Source organism: Neodiprion lecontei, chromosome 2, assembly GCF_021901455.1.
Source record: "Neodiprion lecontei isolate iyNeoLeco1 chromosome 2, iyNeoLeco1.1, whole genome shotgun sequence".
Classification (NCBI taxonomy): domain Eukaryota; kingdom Metazoa; phylum Arthropoda; class Insecta; order Hymenoptera; family Diprionidae; genus Neodiprion; species Neodiprion lecontei.
The window spans coordinates 33,707,642-33,724,930 of record NC_060261.1 but is presented as its reverse complement, the minus strand read 5'-3'; the positions used below and the strand labels follow the sequence as shown (position 1 = coordinate 33,724,930).

Genomic DNA, 17,289 nt, shown 5'->3' with positions numbered 1-17,289 from the left:
ACTCACGCGCTTCCGTCTACGCGTATATACATATATACACGTGTGTTTGTGCGTGTTTTTTTTCCCCCGCTTTCACTTCCGGTTGGGCAATCTTTATCTGGCAGGTTATTCCGAGGGTAAACCGGGATGAAATTCTGGGACTCGGTGGTTCACCGAGGTTGAAAGTGAGGGCGCAGGACGCTGTTACTTGTCGAAATGGTATCTTGGCGATACGTTGGTAATTCCTCGGGTGACATCCAAGGGCTGGTCGCGGCCCTTTTGTAATCCTCTAAAGCTGGGTCACGCAGAACGGGTCACAGGCGGAAGCCGCCCCGACTCACGGGCCCTTCGAACCTGACGACCAAAAATCTCGCGCCCCCTCGCCTTCCGGGTCTTTCGTTAAACTTTTAAGCCGGCGCGATAATCTACAACCGATCGCGAGCTGATACCTACTTTTTCGACTCCGTGGATGAAACCGTCGAATCGAGAATTATACCTACCTCGGCAACAGCTATCGGCCCTCGAAATTTAAGGGGGAAAAGGAGCGCCGAGTGCTCTCGTCCGAGGGGAATCTCTCCGGCAACCTCCCGTATTGATTCCTTATCATTTATCGCCCGCGAAGGCTCACCGGCGCAATTACACCCTCGGCAAACCTGCCTGGTGTACGAGACTCGAGGGTGCCATACGGGAAAAAGGCACAATAGCTCCGTATGTATAGTAATCGGTTTACTGCCTTGTAAAACTGTGATGGACCGCTATCTCCTGGTGCGAATTCGCCGCCGTATACCTGCCCGGCTGTCTCTGCAGCCTGTAACCTGGGCATCCAGCCGCTCGCGAATTATACGGTTAAATTGTGCCATTCAAAGTGAAGGGAGGCGTTGAGTTTCGTCGCATGCCTCGAAGTGAAAAGCTTGAACATCGTCCGTTCATTAAATGCCTGAATATATGTGTAACTCTGCGCGTGGATCGTATGTGTGGTGCATTTTCAACCTTCCGCGAAATCGGCGGTGGGGGGGGGGGGGGGGGGACGCAGTCGTACGTATAATTGTTGCCAGTGTTATCGCGGAAATTCGTCAATGACGAGAAATCGTCGCTAAGATTATATTCAACTCGACACGCGTCAACTCTAACTAATTATCAAAGTTTGAAATTAGTTTCTCGAAGTGGTGAGGCTCGCTTCTTACACGGGAGTTGACGTAGTGCCCAATAAAATTTCACACAATAATCAAGAGATTGATGGACCGTTTCCAATTTGAGTCCTTTGCATTCACGTACGTTGTACACCTATACACACGGCATTGCGCAGTCGGCAGCGAGTTTCTCGTTTCGCTCAACACATTCGCAATATTGTAATAGCCGAAAGCAACGCGCGGAGCGTCGAGCGCTAACGTATGAACCCCAATAAATTCACCAACCATATCGCGCATAAGGTGTGATACATTATTCCTGGTGGATTCTCACGGGACGAAACGAACAATCCATCAGTTTAATTGGAAGCAAAAAATAAAAACAATAATTTGCCAATTATTTAACGATGAAGAATCTCTCTCGCTCTTTTCCTCTTTTTCAATGATCGCCCACCGCGTCGTTTCAACGCTTTTTTAAACCCAGCCAGCTTTGTCGCGGGACTCTCCCTTATACCTCAGGTGACTCGATCAACCGAGGTCGGATTTTAATTTCGGCAATTTAGCATCGCATGGCTTAAAACCAAGAACAAATTTGCGAACCCTGAACCGTAACCACAAAGTCCTACGAACCGTAGAGATACCCTTCAAAAGATCGGGGTTTGGGACATCGGTTCAGGTCCTTCTCCAGGGACCGGCGGTGGTTAGGTGTCACTAGCTATCTCACCGGGACGTTTGTCACGGCTCCCGTTTGCAAAACGACCACCCGAACTGGCCCGGGGCATCGTTTAAGCCCTTAGACACCCCGGAGCTCAAGTAATTCGCTGAATTATTTAAACCACACTTCTAATTCGAGATAGTCCGCCCAGGATCAGTCTCCTTCTTCTCTCTTATTTCACAAGCCCGATGTCCTTGGGGGTCTCGGAACCCCCTGAAGAATTTTGGCGCCGCTGCGTGGCTCGGAATAATAAAAGTTTCATCATTTTTTGCTCCAGATCTCCGTAGCTTTCTTTCTTTATTCCTTTTCGTTTCTTTTCTTTTTTCGTTTTTCGTTTTTCGTTCCCTTTTCTCCGACCTTTTTACTCTCGTCGTTACGTCGAGAACTCCGAGTCGGATTATTAGTACGTAGGTAAATCTAGATGAATTTCTGGTACAAGCGAAACTGCAGACAAATGAGAGGGAGGCACGGACGGGCCTTCCCTGTCTTATCAGCACGGGGGTGGCTTCTGCTTCAGAACTCCGCAGCCTCCCCTTCCACGCAATCTCTCTCACTCGTGCGTAGTGATTAGTTGGCTGACATCAGTTATACGCGAGCTTCCGACTGCGCAACGACTGACGTGACGCGGCGGATCGGTATATTCTTCACTTTGAGAAAGGAGAAAATAAAAATGAGAATGAAACATTGGTTCCACAATCTAGAATCGATCGTCTTTCAAACGTTATTTGGACATTGAATATTTTCATCTATCTTATACGCCAATTGCATTGGCATTAAGCAAATATTATATCAATACTTCGTCGTACGTTATATATTTTATAGCCATTATTATTATTATTATTAGTGTCTCGTACGTATTATATAAAAAGATGGGGACGATGGATTTTGATATTACCAATTTCGGCGACCGCATCTTTATAATTTGGCAATATATTTGGTAGGGGAGTTTCGTGATCAATTTCATAAATCATTCCTTCTGTAATTATATCCTGGACCCGGGGTAGATCAACCCCTAAGAAATGGCTGTTGGTATGTTAGCTGCTTGCGATATTTCATACGGCGCGTTTCTACACGTACTTGATTTTCTACGATCTCATACTTTGCACAAAGCACGTTATTTCATCGCTATTACATCTTCAGTATGAATTTTTATCGACCACGGATCGGTTTGGAGTAGATCGTAATATGTACGGAATATCAAATTACAACTTAATAAAATTGTAAAGTGAACCGACAATTTTCTTCTATTAAAAACTGCAAATTCGCAATATTTTCTAAACGAGATATTCAAAAAACCTGGTATTGCGTTCGTGAGTAGAAGTAATTTTGAGCATCAGAACACGTGCCAGAGACGCGCTGCCTTGCGGTATAGAAACCAATATACCCGCAAAAATTGACAGTCGTTTTTGCAATTTGCTTGCAGGCAATCCGCGTTATTAGGCGACGGTTTAAGCTTGCAAAATTGCAAAAGTTTTCCTGCAAAACCGTTGACTTTCGCGTAGTTATAAGGTATACCAGCGAAGTATATCTCAAACGTGGAACCGTCGACTGACTTTCGAGAAACTACCGTCGCGTCACCGTCACTTTTCTTAAGCGCCGTAAAGAGTTTAGGTTGAATAATGAATCGTTCTTATTCCAAGCTTGCAACGGTGTCTAGTGCCTGTCGGGATGAAAATTGTACAGTGAGAGGGAAAATGTAGCAAAGTGTGGCAAACGAGTGGAATATTAAACCATTTACGTAAACGATCTCACTCCGTCGTTGTGGTTTAATATGAAGGTTTTTCTTTATCTTAAGAATCGTTTCACCTGCATTCAAACAATTCAGCCGCGAAATTTTTTACACCCATTCATTCGTTGATCAACGGTCATCCTAATGACGTACTTTGTCTTTCAAGAGTTTGAGGGTAGCTGGAGAGAGTCTTTAGATTTTTTGGAATAACAAACGAAGTTATCGTTTGAAAGAATTATGATTTCAATACCGTGTAAATGCATCGTCAGGAAGCGCGATATTACGATCCCGTCACATTTATGATCGAACCGTAAGCCAGATCGTAACTGCAAGCGGGGTGAAAATATCGTTCATTAATCAAAACAAGAAAGCGTTTAATCAATGGCAAACGTCCCGGCGCTCCCAATCTACGAATCTATTTATCATAAATAACCGCAGGAACGTTTGTTTTATGAAGTCACGGGCTGAAATATATGGACATCTGTTTAGAACAGTTGGTCCATTCGACGGGCCGATTATATACTGACAAAGTTGCACCGTTGCTCGGAGTTCCCTCGCGTTTTCCTACGGGAAAGTAATTTCCCACCGGGGTATTCTTATTTTTCACCCTCTCTTATTCGCGTCGTCAAGATTATTTTCAGTCGCAACTTTTCTTCGGGACTTGATTATTCTTTTAAAAATCACCTTACACACCCGGCACGGCACGTCGAACCTAAAACCACCCTGAGACAATAGATTCGCCGGCTGTAAATACGAATGTAGACTGTATACCGCCTGCAGGCGAACCCCGCTCGAAGGGACGATGGTTTCCGCATAGCGCGCCTTCGCCGTCTGCGAATTTTCCCCGGCCTCGAAATTTCTCCGCGTCGAACGAACCGACCGAGCAGCAGTCGCAAAACGTCCTACGCAATAGGCGGGTTCGCGTCGGGCTGAATTTAAATTAACCCGAGTAAGCCCGCGTCTCAATTCCGCGTCCAAGATTCGCGAAAAAATCCGACGAATTCACGCGGCGGAAATCGCAAGACCAATATTTTTATAAATACGCAAATAGGTGTCTTTGCATTTTATGCGGACGTGAGTGACAATCGCAGCTTCGCAATGTGCAATTACTACGAACGGCACCCACCACTTTGGGGATTTCGGGGAATTTCGTGGAATTTCGGGGATCACCCATATATGGTATACGGGCTCGACGTGTTTGCGGACAGGAATTTCCGGGCGGCCTGCAGCTCGCTTCAAGTGTGACTATACCGGTTTTTCGTCTACGCTGCTCCTGAGCAGCTCTATTTACCTCTCACAAAGCTTGGATTAAAGTAAAGCCTCGGCTAAATCCTCAACTTTGATCTAATGGCCAAGACTTTAGTGTGACGCTGATTAGGGGCAACCGGCGCCCTTCTAAACGACGCGGTACCCCTGCTGGAACTTTCGCCAGAATTATTCTCAGGTCACTGCGGACACGACGGAAGAGCGAAGCGTAAAAAGGGTTAAATGGAGATTTATCGAATCAGCTGTGCATTATTTTCCTTTCCGTGCCATTACGGTCTGTCGGAATATATCAATTTTATTATTGTTACAATTATTTCACTATCTTTACAAGATTTGCGTGGTTCGTCGTTAGGGAAAAAGTTGCTGTAAGCAAAAGATTCTCATCTTCGAATTGGCGACGGTGTTTCTCTTGTGTCGCGATACTTGGGTGTGAAATCAATTTTTCATTCGGCAACTTTTTTACCAAAACGACGCTGTCATCTGGTTCAACGAAATGTTAAACTTTTTAAACATTGGTAAACTTTTGGAAAGTCGATGATTTCTCAGATGTTTTTCCTATTCTTTAGAGAGTTTGATTTATTGGCAGGATCTTGCTAAGCGTTTGAAAAAGTCTCCGTGTAGTTAGAATTGAGAACAGTGAACAAACGACTGAACTTGAACGATTCCTCTGAATTCAATGAATCGTAAAATTTCCAAAACCATTATCACCCTGAATTCGAAAATATTTTTAAACGAATCAACAACTTTCACGATCTCCGAAGGGGGGTCCTGACGCAAGAAAACGTAACCCTCCCTCCTTCCTTCGTTCCACAACTCGGTTTTAGAAATTGATTATTGTAAACGTGTAAACGGAAAAGACGAAAGTGTGAAATTTTGATTAAAACGCATGGCGTGCAAGTTGAACCCTGCAAGCTGCGTGTCCGCTGACCGCGGTGAGTCTTGCGTGCTTTGGGTTGCTGACCCGGCCAGCGGTTCGGAGAGCGTTACGGTATCTTTGCACGTACGTACGTTCGTATCTTCGGTATGTGTTCGTACAACGTTGGAAAATTCAATTCCCGCCCGTGCTCGGTCCGTAAAGTAGATATCATATACACGTAATGGCGAAGGCCGAGGCTCTGGTCGAGAGCAGCGCGAGTAGGTACTTTGCTAATCCCTTGGTTTCACCCGTTTCGACGATGCGTATAGCGCACAGGTAACTATATTACCGCGAGCTTAATGCACGCGTCACACTCAAACTCACCCGGTGCTAAAGCTCTGTGTCCGCAAACTGAACGGCCAGCCTCGCCTGCCCTTTCGCCTCTCCCCACCCCCCCTGAGAATTATTATTAATTCGTGCCACAAAGTGGGTTGAGTGTGGAAATAAAAGTTTCATTAAAATAATGCAAGAATTGTGTTCAAAGTAACAAGAAGTCGGAGGAGGGATAAGAAGGAAATAATAACAATGATGATTATAATGATAATGATGATGATGATGATAATAACAATAATAATAATAATGATATTAATAATTATAATAATAATAATGATGATAAGTCGAAACGAAACCCTTGCCTCGAAATTTGGAAACGTTGTGGAATTTCTTTTTTCACCTCGCTTTGATGTCCCACTACCAGAATTTCTGGTTTAATTTTGGCTACGTAGTAAAACGAATCGCGCGGAGATACGACGCGTGTTTCTTGTTTATCCTGGCTGAATTCCGTGCTTGAGTGCCTACCTGCGCTGCCTCCTTTATAATCTCGGAGAATCGTGCTCGAAACAGTGGCACTTCGCAGGTCGTATAATTTGAAAGTACATACCTCAAAGAGGAATGCGGTACATTGTGCAGACTACGGACTAAAGTCTTTTGCGCAGGGTCGTAAATCACTCGACACCAATATGACGCCGTCCTTTCATCTATTCACCCCTTGTACGTATCAGCATTCTCCGAAATACTTTATTCCCTTTACTTTTTGGCTATTTCAGAATTCAAACATGCTGGTACACGAGTATGTTTCAAGTACCCGATACTCTCGCAGAACCCCAAGAGATGTGAGTATTTCACAAGTATACCTCTGCAGGCGAGTTAAATAACGTTGATCTTTTATTTTACCTGATAATTGTTGTCACGCCGAGTTTATCCCGCAAGCTTCGTACGACAATTATCATCAAGAAAAATTCGACGCGGTAGATGTAAAAAAAAAATACAGTCATAGCTTGGGACGTAATTCCCTGGAGGAGACGAGAAGATTTTCCGAAGGGCTTACTCGCAGTTCTAAGTTTGCCTGTATATATCGGAGCTAGTCGTTAATACCTTGATCAGGAATTTTTATGGCGCAATTTGTCTCCGTTGATTACGAGCCGCGATTGCGCAATGCAGGGTTGTGTTTTAGGTGCGGTAACTCGATTGTGGTCTCCCGTTGATTGTACGTTAATTAACCTTGTCAAAGTTAATGGAGGGTTTGCGTGGAGAAGGATTCAACCTGGAGCGCAACACGGAAAGCCATACCTTGTTTGTACAACGACTGAACTGCGCAACGCGTATAAACCGGCATATGAACACGTGCGTACGACTCACATGATATTTGTATATTTTTCCGGGGAGGGTGAAAAATCTAGGCACGCAATATCTTCTCTTCACAAAATAAATAACAAGGCGAGATTTTTCGGCCATCGTTATATCGCAAAAACGGTCCGCAGCGTCGAGAACTCGTATAACATGTGCGACGTACCATCCATTCGCGGTTTCATGAATATGGATGACAATTCCGTTTCCTAGTTAAGGCGAGAGATGATCGTTGCAGCCTTTGTTATACGGGTATCGTGTGTGAGCCCGTGATCAAACGTCACTGTGTGCAGTGTTGCAGACACACAAGTGCAGCAGTTTCCATTTGGAACCAGGGTTGGGAAGCAGCAAAGTCTGCAAGCTTGCTGTAGCAGCGACGCGTCGGAGCTGAACTGCGGGCGAAATGTGTTTACGTCAGTTTCCCCCAATCCTTTGCAAGGAACTGTTCAGTTTGATTATACGAGAGCGGTCTCTCTCACTCTCTCTCTCTCTTTCTCTCTCTCTCCTCGCAACACTTCGCCGAGAATCAGAGCGAGCAAATAGACCAAACAATGTTTAATCTATTCCTTTGTTCGTTACTCTCTGGAATTAAAATTAGCTCAACTACGAAGTCTGCGCATAAACAATCGTCACGTCTCCCCTTGAATAATATATTTGCGTCCGTGACAATTATCAGCTTACACTTGTCGTCTGCCTGCGTGGTGATTCCACTTTACCATTTTCAGCATCGAGTTTTCAATATTAGCGAAAGCTTTTTCATTTCTCGTACGTTCTCTACTGTATTTTCCAAGTTTCATTTCGCGCCCGTGGCAACAATGCATATATACGTATGTATCTTATTGCTGGGTTCATGGAAAGTCTGCGTCTGCAGACGACAATATCGTTATTGGCATTATCGAAGCATATATTGCCGCCTGTCGGAATATCTGCGAGAGATGTTACAAAGCTCTTTACCTCTCGTTACGTATACGGTATACATATGTATCCGTGGGGGAGGGACGCATTAGTCGAGGTTGTGTCAGCCAGCCTTGATGCAGCGATGCGTGCGAAATCTGCATATCAAAGCCAGCTCCATCCTCGAATCTGTTTTCACTCTGCCTCGCTTCGCCTCCCTTCGCCACCCTTCCCTTCAAGACACAGTCTTCCGCATACGCGTATGTGTGTACAGGTATATGCACGCATACTCCTGAAACTGGCAACGGGATGTATACGATACGCGGGACGCGAGAGCGAACAATTTTTCCAACTTCATTTCAATCCCCAGTCCTCTATGCGTCTTTATTCAGTCTGAGACGGTGGACTGTTTTGAAACTCATCATCGCGAGACAATTGGTAGTAGCGTAATTTTTAAGTCACAGCCAATGCTGGTGGCGATTTTGAAATTCCATCTAAATTATCGACTGCCCGAAAACCATGCTTCGTTTCTTTACCAGACAGTTGGAAATAAAAAGTTTGGGTGATTTGGAGGGGTCGTGAAAAACACACACATTCCCATCCCCACAGCGCGTAGGTACGTGCCCAGAGAAAGGGATAAAATAGTGGTAATTAACAGTGGAGTGCGTAGAGACAATTAATAGCCGTGGTTGACGAAACACCGAGACCGAGGGGAGCGGCCCATTAGCAGTGATTTGCGAGGCGAAATATAAGCGAGGAAGCGCGAGCGACACGCAAACCGTCGCCGTCAGCAATTTGCTATCAAGAATTTCCAGGCTACGCAACCCTGGAGTTGAGGAGCCTTCCTGCTTGCGTTACTCCTTTGCGGTAAAGCTCCGCAAGCTCGCTCTACTGTACTTGAGTGGGTAAAAAGTTGATACGATTCATCCGTGAAAGTTGAAATGAGAGAGTTCGCTTTGCCGTGGGAAGAATTTGTATTCCGTGGTGAAACTTTTGCGTGTATCGAATCGCGGATAGAAATCTCGGACGAATTTAATCCCTGCACTTGCACCGTAGGTACCTGAAAGTGACTCTCTGCGGAGTGAAGGGGCCGTTTCGCCATAGCGGCTTGGGTTATTGTTGGCCTGCGAATAGCGGGTTCGGATTCGATTTCTTTGCGTCACGTGCTCCCGTAATAGTCGCCTATCGGGTAGGGTCTCGCATTGGTGGGCGAGCCGAACTTTGGCCATTTACGAAAAACAAGCTTCATCGAGTGGAGGCGAAAAGACGAGGAGAGGAAAAATATAAGGATCAGCCTGCAGAGCCGTGAGAGAACGACGCGTGCACTTTCTCATTCAGGAATATTACTTTTTATTGCTTTTCTTTACTCTCTTCTTTTACCTCTTACGCTACCATCAGCCACGTAACTATCCCTGGCGTAACATGTTTCGGGATCCAACGTTTCAATTGGATGACAAATTAATACGTCATTTAATCCATACCTTCGTCGTCTTTTTTGTTATTAAGGGATATCATTTTCTCTACTGTCGGAGACTGGCATTTATTGAAAACTTACAGATTACTAGGATTGTCATCTTATAATCAAGCGATGCCACAGATATTCAGAGAAAAAATAAAGAGTAAAATATCCCAGGAACAGTATTTAAAGAAATACCACGAAATTTGTGCGCTCTTTCTAGCAAAGTTACATCTATACAGCGTGTCGAATAATTGATTCCGGAATTTTTCAGAATCCTTGTAGTTCGATCACCTCGCTGACATCTCTCCGGTATTGATGACGTCACATCCGTCACCCGCATCATTTCGCCGAGTCTCACCTGAATCCAGCGACTGGTAAGTCTTTTGCAACGCTTAGTAATTAGCTAGTTGTTTGTACTTCCGGATTTGTTCACCCCCCCCCCCCCCCCCCCATAGGTTCGTAATTACACCGAATAACAAAACTACCACAGCCTTGTAGTAGGAAAACGATGCGCTATTCATACTCTCCCTTTTTGCGTATCACAATATGCCATTCAACTTTTTTTGTAGAGCAATTTTGCCATTTTTATAAGTAACGCTTATAAAGCCAGCGTCTAAGATCACTCTCGGTAACTTTGTTCATTAAAAAGTTGAACGTTTCGCTTCCAAACACACTTAGTCGGCGTAAATTACAAAGACATCGAAGATATTGTAAATGCTTTAATCCACGTATATTCATCCAAGATGTTTCAATACGTCATTGATTTACTCAACTACACGGAATTGCCGAGGAATCTTATACTTTTATCCGTGATTTAATTTACAATCGAAATCGAAAAATGTGTAATTCACTTAATCCACGGTTCCAAGCTCTTCCGCGTCTTCTTTCAATTCGAAACAAAGTTAATATGTATTCTTACGTCTGTGTTTTAACCAGAGATGAATCCGCGGGAACTTTTTAATCATCCTTTAATTTCATTAGCCCTTCAGCGGGAGTTTTCTTCTCTTCTCTTCTCTTCGCTCCCTCTCTTTACCCGAGATAACTTTCGGATTCTCCTTACATTCTTTGATACTCCAGCGCACCTTAGAATACGGATTAGTATTCTTTGTTCACCGCGTTCGCTACCTGACAGCTTCAATTTACCCACGCAGATGATATATACGTCGGCATGTATTTCAAAGTCTTATGCACAGCTATACGTCTTTACCTTGCCCCGTATCAAGTCTCATCTGTTCTCACCTCACAGGGGCTCTAAACCGGCTCATTGTCAATCAAGACTTTTCCCGTCCAGCTAAGTGATAAAGGAATATTACTGTTCAAATACCATTTGATTTAACGAAGAGCGATTTGGATGTTGGATGTTTCATAAATTCGAACTTTGCAATGACAAGTGAGTGGCGTTTGTGATTGGCGGAATAAATTGTTCAAATTTACTCCGTACATTTCGACGGAGAGAAAAACGAGAAGAATTTGGATCATTGACAAAAATATTTCGTGTCTGACGTATACTTCTCGGCTAGAGGAGTATTTTACCAAGCTTGTGAAATTTCCGAGGAACCTTGACACAACAAACTCTGTCGCTGGATTCTTTACCGGATAAATATATTATTAGTTTCTTAAGCACGTAGGATATTCAACGTATAACGCGATACTCCGAACGTGCAGTCTCGCGTGTGTTATTCGGTTGATACAAAAACGTTTATACAACGGGACATAAAAATAAAGTTGGAGAGTTATGCTCATTGCGCTTTCGGGAGTGGTTTCGGAACGTGTACCCGACATCGGGTTTTGAGAATAGGCGATTACCAGACTCACGGCGAAAATCGAGCTTGTTAAACCTTGATTATGCGAATACGGTGAAGTTCACCGAAACGATAACGCCGCCTCGTGATGCAAAAAGTCGTCGGCCCGTGAATTTTAGAGGTTTAACTTATCCCTGGGCTTTGTTTTAGCTACTGGGATTTTTGAAATGAGAAAAATTTCGGCCGGATACTCGGCGGGCTGTTTTAGAACCCGGCGTTACAGACAACGTGGTAGTATATAGGTATATTCTTATATTGAGGCGTATTTGCCGAGGTGAGTGGGAATCGGTTTTCCGATCAATTTTCAGTTCGCAGAGGTCACGTGCCTCGAGTGCCTGAGTGTTCCTTGAGACATCTCGGGGAGGTGAGAAAGTGGTGCATTCATTTTCGAGCACTTGAATTGAAAAGTGAGAAACGAATGTAAGTATTTGCTAAGGTTATCGGAAGGCTGCCGTTTTTTAAAAGAGGCTTTCCAGGTTCATTGCCAGAGCTTTTATCGTCTTGAATAAAAATCAAGAACTCCCTCGTACATTTATACCCGTTATACCCAAAAGTGAGTACGTGTGTATATGTATAATACAGGCAAGGATCGAGACCCGCCTCGTCTTTCTCCTTCGCCTTCTCAAACTTGAGATATTCTGCTTGTATCGCGATTGCATAAAAAATAAGACTTTTTCAGGGAATATAAATCGTGCTGGGGGAAACAAAGATGGAGAAAAAAAAATTGCTGTCCCCTCGCCTTGACTTACTTATATGTTAAGTGTGTCCTTGTAATATAATTGCAAAACAGATGTAAAAATTTACGTTACCAGGTTGCGCCTGGTTTCTAAAATTTTTTCACCTCGGTTTTGTTGCTTTTTCATTCTTGCACGAATCTCTCGCACGTTCTTTTTCTCGTTTTCTTCCACCATAATAGATAATAATTCTGAACCGGCGATGATGCAGAGCGAGAAAAGATACCGAGTTCGAATGGCCGTATGAAACGATTAAAAGGTGTGACTTGCAGAAAGAATCGCCTTTATAATATCCTGCCCCAAGGAGTTGTAGCCACTGCTCGGTTGTTCGTGAATAGTTTGGATGGACTCAGATTAAGGAAGTCGGTGTAGGAAAGGAAATTAAAAAGCGAAACGGTTCTTCGATAATGAAGAATGATGCTAGAACGAGGAAGACCGAGAGGGTAATTTATGAATTTCACGAACACCACAGCTGTTCCCTTCATTTCCTCAATAAATCCGCTACTTGTAACGTTCTGCTAAATATATGATACATATAATCCATTTAGTGGAATCCCGTTCAAACGGCACATCTCTCAGGCAAATAAGGAAATGGACACGTAGGTATAAACAAACAAAGTACAATAATTGTTCAATTGATAAAACCAGTTATCGCATATCCGACGAAACGGATCGCGGCGGGTTTGATTTAGGGACGGAACCGGTCAATTGAGCCTTGAACAATAAAGACAATAGGCATTTTTCGTATATTGTGCGGAAGGGGGGTATTTAATTGCTTTCTTCCATTTATCAAGGCGAGCCCCGAGGGCTCGTGGCGCTGCAAGCTGACGTCACATCCGTCCGCCAACGCCCCTAATCCCGATGAACGATGACTAGCCCACAGATATTAATTTGTATACGTATTGTATAATATACAATATACATGTATATGTTGTACGTAAATGATCGCGGGAATGGATGTTTGTCGTTTAGAAACAGTCGGTGATCTCGCTTATATCTACTTTCATTTCAACCGGAAACTATTTTTCCCACAATCGGATTAAATTACGTCAGACAATTGTATTGCGTTAAAATTGGTGTATGCTGAAGACATCTAAACGCATTGTACGATGTTTGCATTGATGAATTTAATTGTTCACGCGAGATGCTGAAGTTTTATAAAAAATTCAAACTCCTTCGTGTGAACCCGGAATTTTTTCATGAATCAAGATTGAATTGATGCGCGGGGCAATTCCATTAATTAATTATCACGAAGAGTGGATATAACCACCCACAGCTACACACGTCGGGTAAACTGTACGATGTATTTGGTGTAATAGAGGAGGCGGGGGGCGGCAGGATGGAGGTGAACGGCGAGAGAGAAATAGAGAACGAAGAGAAGTTAGGGAATAAGGGATCACGTGATGTAATCCATCACTCTGACGAGCGTGTTACACCCCTGGTCGTATATACGGACGAGGCGATAAGGAAAACGCAGGTGGCGTACGACGAAACGTTGGGGGGGATTTATAAAAATGATAAAAAAAAATAAAATAAAACAAATAAAAACAAAAATAAGAACAACAGCAAAAAACAGTAGAAGAAAATGGTAAATTTAGAAATAAAAATTCTCGTCTAAACCCGCCAGCTCTGAAAAGAATTTATTCTGTTTTTTTCACCCTTGATGTTATTCAAACGCGATTTACAATTCAGCACCAGATTTTTCATTTTTTTTTCCTTGTCTCTGTTTGAAATTTAATTTATTTTGTCTCGTTCGATGCATAAATTCAGCGGTTTCTCGCTGTTGCGATTAGCTTTTATAATTATAGGTACAAATGCCGACGTTGCGGATATAATATTGTACATGCATATTGTATATTCGTTTCTACTTGCCGCATATCGAGGCAGATGCCTTTGGTGGAGGTTGCGGATATTGACGGGTGGTATTCAGTTCTGCCTCGAGCATTCGGGGGCTGGTTTCAATTCCCCCGAGGTACAAGCATATAAGTGAAGTTATGGGGGCAGGTAACCAACCATAGAGGACTTCAAAGTCCCATTATCATCACAAGGCATGGCTAATGGCCCTCAAGACAATGCCGGGTTTTTAATGCCTCGTCGAGAGTAGCTCGCTGCTACGCTGCAGGAAACCCACGGACCCGATTTTTACATCTAATATTCAGGCTCTCTGTAAGCGCGGTGAAAGAAAAGAGTGAAGGAAAAAGTTGCACAGAATGTTACTAACGTTAGTGACAGTGCTAATTTGCCACATTTTGGTTCCGATGGAAATGCCACGTTCACCCGCTGACGTCGATGGAAAAATGTATGATTTTTGCAAGTATGAAAAGTGAAGATAAAGTGAGAGAGAGAGAGATCGTTCGATTTATCGATTGATTGATTAATTGATCAAGGTTTCTTAATGCCCGTAGTTGAACAAATGCGTAGCAATAATGGCTACAAGATGTACAAAATATGAGAGATAGAGATAGAGAGACCGAGTGAGAGAAAGAGGTAAGGGAAAAAATTTGTCATCGGGCAGCCAAAGACGGTCTAGGGTCGAGATATTGAATTTTTAAAACTGCAGCGCACTTACTCACCCCAGGACGAAAACAGGCAGACTGGAAAACCGCAAGTAGTCAATGCCGGTGCTGATAGACGGCCGGCTGCGCCCGCCATCCAACTTTTCGCCAGCAGAAGGGCGAAGCACCGCCTGAGTGGAGGGTGGAAAAAAATTCGGTATCCACCTTCTCGCTAATGGAAGGAACATGAAAATAAATAAATGAGAATAGAGGGCGGGAGGGAATTCTCTGCTCGTTCGCAAAGGGTTCGATGCAAAGAACACCGCTTGGATTGAAGTAAGGAGTGAAAGGAAAAGGGTTTTCTCGAACGCGGAACTGTGACGCGACACGTCATTGAGAGATCACCTCGATTATCAGCCGTTAAATTAAGTTCTGGAACTGAAATGCTCGGACAGCCGTGTTGCGGTTAACTCTTGACGTATACAACGGCTTTCTCCCACTGTGTGTGGGTATTAGGATACGATGTGGTTGACAGGAGGGTAACAAACGATTCTACCCGTTATATCTCTCGCCCTGCTCGGAGATATACGCCTTTCAAACTGTTACGACGCGTGATTTGGGTAGGTGAAATAGTTAAACAGTAACTTCCGGTAGTTCGCGGAATCGGCTGAAATTTTCCTCTTAACCAAAATATTTCGACCGATAACTTTTCAACATCGAGCCCTACGTAGCTCTATTCTGCATTAGATATTAATATCTTACTTTTCACGGTGTAACGGAAGAAAATTGATTTTTTTCTCAGTCGACATCGTCCATCGAGCATGATTATTCCGTTGAAAAAGTGTGAATGATTATTTTACAACACAGAAAGGTTCAAACTTTGAATTGATTTTGGACGACGCTTGTACCGAAATATCACGGAGAGGATTATAAACTCGGGGAAAACTTGAAAGCCGAAATATTATTCAATTTGCGTCGATCCCGAACCGAGCTTCGCACTTGTCGTTTAAGAAACCATCAGTTTCGAAATATAATTGCGAAAGTTAAATGCACCTTCCGTGTTCAATCCCGTTATCAGAATACCTTCGCAACTATTTCGGGGCTCAAGACTAAAGTGTGAAAGGAGGTCCTGTAGACGGATCAAAATTAACCGTTATTACCGTCAAGCTCCTGAATTATATTTTAACCGTAAGTATCTGATATAGGAAACGGGACGTCAGAAGTAAATACACCAATTTCGTCCGTCAACAAATCGTCTGAATACATATTTATTTCCGAACGGTTTCACCTTGCCTTCTATCGTATTATCCTTCGCGATTTTCGCTGAGTGGTGATTATTTCGAACAATCCACTTCTATCTGCACCTGAAACGCTCCGCGTACACTGACTTCCGGAGTATTATATCAACGCTCGCAGAGAGATAGCGTTTAAATCCATCTCAAGAAAGGCATAAACTGTTTCGTATACGTTTACACACTTGCAGGTATCCAATCTTGTGAATATGCAAATCTTGAAGAAATATCACCGAGCCAGACAGGTTATAATTTTTCTCATGAAATTCTTTACGGTATCCACGTTATCAAATATTCTGCACAGTTTCGCTATCGTTCTTCTACTATTTTCTATATCCTTACACGTATGAGCTTGCATACTCAAAGCTGGTTCACGTTCAACTTCGTAGAAATTTGTTCATTTCCAAACATCGCTGTATCGATTTGTCAATGAATCAAACTGAAATCACTTGGTCTACTTAATTCTCATTCATTTGCGGGTCGCGAGTATAAAATTCACGCGTGTCTCCACCTCCGACGAAATAGTTTTCGGATCAAGGCAAGGATAGTAGCGTGAAAATTCTTAAATACCGCAGTCGAACTCAGCTCGGGGCGTACGAAGGGACAATGGAAGGACGTAACCCGGAGATGTGCCGCTCCCGAGGGACTCTTATGTTTTAAACGGGATTCCGGAGTTTATAGGGGATTCCAGGCTGCCTTCCCATACCATTGGAGAATACCTAGGACCGGTAGTAACCTCTACTAACCAAGAACTGTGACGGTACCTTCCTAGAAACGACTATACTAAAACACGGGGCTTAGCGTGCGCGTCATAGAAGCGGTTTAACGTAAACCGGTCGCAGGGCTCTGGGAAAATATTGTCATTGTCGGAAAAAAAGATGAGCTTTGCAAATTGTCGAACGTAGAGAGATCGATGGCGGTCGAAGATACGAAGGTTCGTATATTCGCCGGGATTTTCGTCAGTCGGAAATCGAAATGCGGTGATCGGCTTGACTTTGAAGTTCCGAGCGTGCAGACCAAGGTAAGATATTTGTTGGTGAAATCTATAGCCGGACGTAGAATTTCGCCCGAATTCCTCCTAAATTTAATTAACCTCGCGGCCAGGATGGTTTGGCTCATACCGCGATACTGCACAGGGTAGAGATCCAGACCTTACCGGGAGTTTAGACTGGAGGGTTTAACCATTGGCCCAGTTGCCGATTGTTTCCCGCAATCGTCGAGAGGAAGATTTGTGGGTGATTGTTCGCCGGTCGAA

General features: G+C 43.6%; 1 protein-coding gene across 1 annotated transcript in view; it reads left to right on the top strand.

Moving 5' to 3' along the window:
* The first annotated feature begins 10,060 nt into the window (after positions 1–10,060).
* Positions 10,061–17,289, top strand: part of LOC107226445 (leucine-rich repeats and immunoglobulin-like domains protein 1) — a 296,998-nt gene continuing 289,769 nt past the window's right edge. Inside the window, exon 1 of the mRNA XM_046732867.1 lies at positions 10,061–10,085. The gene's annotated coding sequence lies outside the window, so the exon portion shown is untranslated. The remainder of the gene's footprint in view (positions 10,086–17,289) is intronic.